General features: G+C 35.0%; 1 long non-coding RNA gene across 2 annotated transcripts; it reads right to left on the reverse strand.

Moving 5' to 3' along the window:
- Positions 1 to 1,567: 1,567 nt before the first annotated feature.
- Positions 1,568 to 3,068, reverse strand: LOC131647308 (uncharacterized). Of its 2 annotated transcripts, none has more exons than XR_009297780.1 (3): positions 3,027 to 3,068; positions 2,636 to 2,857; positions 1,568 to 2,130 (listed from the first exon to the last, which is right to left on the reverse strand). It is a non-coding gene; the product is annotated as an uncharacterized LOC131647308 (long non-coding RNA). The 2 variants fall into 2 exon arrangements; XR_009297781.1 differs by having other exon boundaries at positions 2,636 to 2,926.
- Between the last annotated feature and the right edge of the window lie 1,027 nt (positions 3,069 to 4,095).

Consider the following 4,095-nt stretch of genomic DNA (forward strand, 5'->3'; position numbering starts at 1 on the left):
GACTGTAAGTTCAAAATAAACAGTTCAGGCAAAAGTTAGGGATATCAAAAGAAAAAAGAGATGAAAAAAAAGGAAGTCAATAAATTCCTGAACAACACAATGTTGTGACTATCAAAAGGAAGAAGTGACTGCCATCTCAAAAGTTCTCTTTGCTTGTGAACTATCATTATCAGAGGTGCAAATCCAGAAGTCTCTTGGAACCTGAACGCATAGTCTGAATCAACTGAGTTTAGGACTGGAGATCATCACAAAGAAGGGGTGGGTACAATCAAATTTTGAGCCTTATATCCTTTGTTTCTAAAATCGTGAACCTAACCACGTTACAACCTTTAAAAGACCGTAAGAAAGATTTGACCCTAAGTGAATAAACTTAAATAGGGGTGTAATACGGTGAGCTGACTTTTATAATCGAAAAAATGTCGCGGTAAGCAAGAGTCGCCACCGACTTTTATTTTATCCAAATTAATCAGAAAGGCTAAAAGAACAGGAAAATACCTTTTAAAAAGATTTTGAGTTCGGGGGGTAATTTATGCAAAGGGAAGGTATAAAGCACCCTTTGCATCCATGGCTTTCCATGGGCTCTTAATTGCTTTGCTCGTTTTTTGAAAAGAAATTTAGAAGAAGAAAATGGACTTTAGCTCGTAAATGAGCGTAGCCATTTTGAAGATTTATGAGAAAGAATATGAAAAAGAGTTTTTAGAGCAAGGCAAAGCAATTAGGGGCAATTACCTTATAGTTTGAAAAAGAAGTTCTTTTAGCCTTTCAGGGTGAAAGGGTCTATCCTTGCCATAAGAGGGCAGGAAGCCTTTCATTTGGAGGTTGAAGGGTCGTCGAGTTATCATTCGCCTTAAAACTATCCCATGCCATAGAGAGGCAGGTAGTCTAAAGGGAAGGATCAGAATAGCCTTTTCGTTCGTAGGCAGCCAGAGGATACTTCAGCCTTTTCTGTAGGCAACTTCCGAGGGTCGAGGTCATATTAGTGTATCGAAGGCAGCATCATTAGGGTCGTATGACCTTTGTATTTATCGAGGCAGCATGGCTGAGGTATCCTCGTATTCGAGGGATATGGCTATTCTGCAAAAACACAAGGCAACAAGTGTTGCACCCCAAAATTTGCCCATCCATTTTTTCTACTAATTGGCTTATTGTTCTAACTTCACTTGCATCTTAGGCCATTTACACATCATGCATTCATTAAAAATAATATTGGTTCGTTAAATCAGTAATGGTGGATTAAAGGCATTAGTTTTATCATGGTTTATTTCTATATTTGTCTAACAATCAAGAGAATCTATCCTACAAAGTTTGGATATAACTATTTAGTGCATTGCTTGAATTATATGTTATGGTGTAGTGCTTAGTGAGTTCACTTGGACAAAGAGGTTAGCCTATGACAAGTCTTGGGAGATTCAGATTCTTATGGTTATTTATACATGTTGAAGAGAGAAGACCTTTGAAATCTATTTGCAAAGACTTTGTCAACCATGAAGGTCGACTTCTGACTAAGGCCATGTTGATTCCATATCTTTGGCTATCACTCTAATAAGGTTTTCCTTATTAAATGGCATATTGAAAAAAATAAGTTTCAGATTTTAAAAATAAAAAGAAGTTCAAATTGTTAATTTACAAGTTCAAGGATGATACTACAGTGCCATTACAAATCAATATCTTTACACCAAATACATCCCATGTATGTATTATACTACTTGGAAAGTTATACAGCAAGCTTATACTAAGTGTAAGTGTTCTTAATATCTATTCCAAGCTATGCTCCGTAAATGGAAAGCTTCCAAGTATTCAGCACATCAACTCCTCGATTCTATGGTTGTTTTCCCGCGGCAATGCTACCCAACCGTGCCTCAATTATCCACATGTTGCTGCTATCTACATAAATCAATTTTCCAAACAATCAACAACCAAAACAGCACCAACACTCATATCAGGTTCACGCTGCAGCCATTAACCGTCGAGACCGTGACGAAGCCAAACTCCAAGTCTTCAGAACTCACCATTCCTCATGACTAGTAAACTTCATCGCCGCAATATTCTATTCATCCATGTTCAGATCTCAGGCCAGGTGGGTCATTCAACCAAGTGACTCTGTATCCGTGACGCAAATATATTTGAATCCTGCAGGGAGTATGAGCAATAGGTCAAATAGAAATTCCATAACACTAATACATAGCCATTCATCAAATCCTATACCATAAAACCTGCAGCACACATTAAACCAATATAAACAAAACCACATCATATATTCTTCACATTAGCAGCCTGTACCTGCATAACTTGACCACAACAGAAAAGGATTACTAACCTAACCCCTAACCATGTTTTTAACAGTCTCTAAACCAATCCTATAATAACCTAGTGTCTCTAACCAATTTCCTAACTATTCTAAACCCATTCATAACAGAATTCAGAATCATATAACTAACCCTTAAACATCTTTCAACTAACAAAACATGTAACAGAATTTCAAACATACCTATAACTAATCTCTAACCAATTTGTAACTAACATTTTTCCACCCCTAACTAACTTTCTAGCCAGTTACTAACAGAATCAAAACCAACTAACAGATTGATATCAAACCTAATATAATCCAGAGAATCACAAATTCAGAGGAACTAACCTTGAGAAACCCCTATATAACTCATCCACCATCTTCAATCATTCTTCTAGACACCATTCACAATCTCCATTCATCATCTTCCTCTCTCATTCATCATCACTTCAACCTTCACCTCTGCAACCACTTCACAGAGCCATTCCCTTCAATCTTTGCCATCTCTTCATCACTATGCTTCCATACACCATCGCTTCACCCTCATCAATCTTCGACTCTCACTACAACCTGTGACCAAGAAGAACATAACATCATCATCATCTTTATCACCTCTGAACTTTCATTATCTTCACAATACTAGCAAAAGAACCAGAAGAGAAAAGCACGAAATTCAACAAGAATAGAAGGGAGAAGAAGAATTCGTGAATAAAAGAAGCAAAAGGACTCAAGAACTCACCGGGAAAGATTGTTCAATTGGCCTTGCGTTTCTTTCTTATTTCAATTTACAATAAAAAAAGAAATATAGTTCTTATTCATTATTATTATTAACAATTAATAATGTCTTTAGAATTACCACCAAGTTTAAATTAATAATAATAATAATAAAAATTCATTCTAGAAAAAATATTAGTAGAAAAAAAATAATAATGCACGACAATAATAATAATAATAAAATATACTATTTTTTGTGATTTTTATGTAAGAAATAAAGAAATGTCAAAAAGATGAAAGAGGTGAGATATTATTTTAAAATTACAAAGTTATTATATGTTTTTTTTAATAATTAAAATTAGTTAATGTTAAAGTGATAGTAAAAGTGAACCAAATAATTTATAAAACTCAAAGTTAAAAATAATTAAAATAATTTGGGTGTTTGAAATAAGACGGATAAATTTGGGGTATGACAGCTGCCCCTATTTAATAAATCTTTGATCGAAAGGTGCGTGAATACGAAGTTCTCGCACATTCGGATCGAAGATATATTAAATACCGGAAGACCCCGAAATTTGTCCCAAATTTTAAAGAAAAATGATTGTAAGTGAAAAGGCATTGATGACGTGTGTAATTTGCCAATGCTCGAGTATAATAATTATAAGGCGCGACCTAGAGGATAATAAGTCACACTAGTTAGAAAAGAATAATCTGCTAAAACCTTTTGGGCTAATATAGCATATTGTTTTGTAGATTTTGCATATTCATCACAACCTACAGAACGAATAAGACAAAATTTGGATAATTAGTTGTCGTTTCTGGACTGACACAGCGGGCTATATCGTAGTCACTATGTACTTATCGCAACCTAAAGGATAAGTGTCACAGATCAGATAATTCACTGTTGTAGCGAACTACCATTGATTCCTTTATATCTTATCACAACCTAGAGAATAAGAAATAACGGGTTTCAACTCTATTTTAGATTTTAATCCAAGTAGAGTTGAGGAGAGATGGAGAACTGACTTGCCACATCCTAGAAAGCTAGTAGTCGCCAATCTATTCTTTATCTATCACGACCTAGAGGATAGATA

This window comes from Vicia villosa, linkage group LG2 (assembly GCF_029867415.1).
Source record: "Vicia villosa cultivar HV-30 ecotype Madison, WI linkage group LG2, Vvil1.0, whole genome shotgun sequence".
Lineage (NCBI taxonomy): Eukaryota > Viridiplantae > Streptophyta > Magnoliopsida > Fabales > Fabaceae > Vicia > Vicia villosa.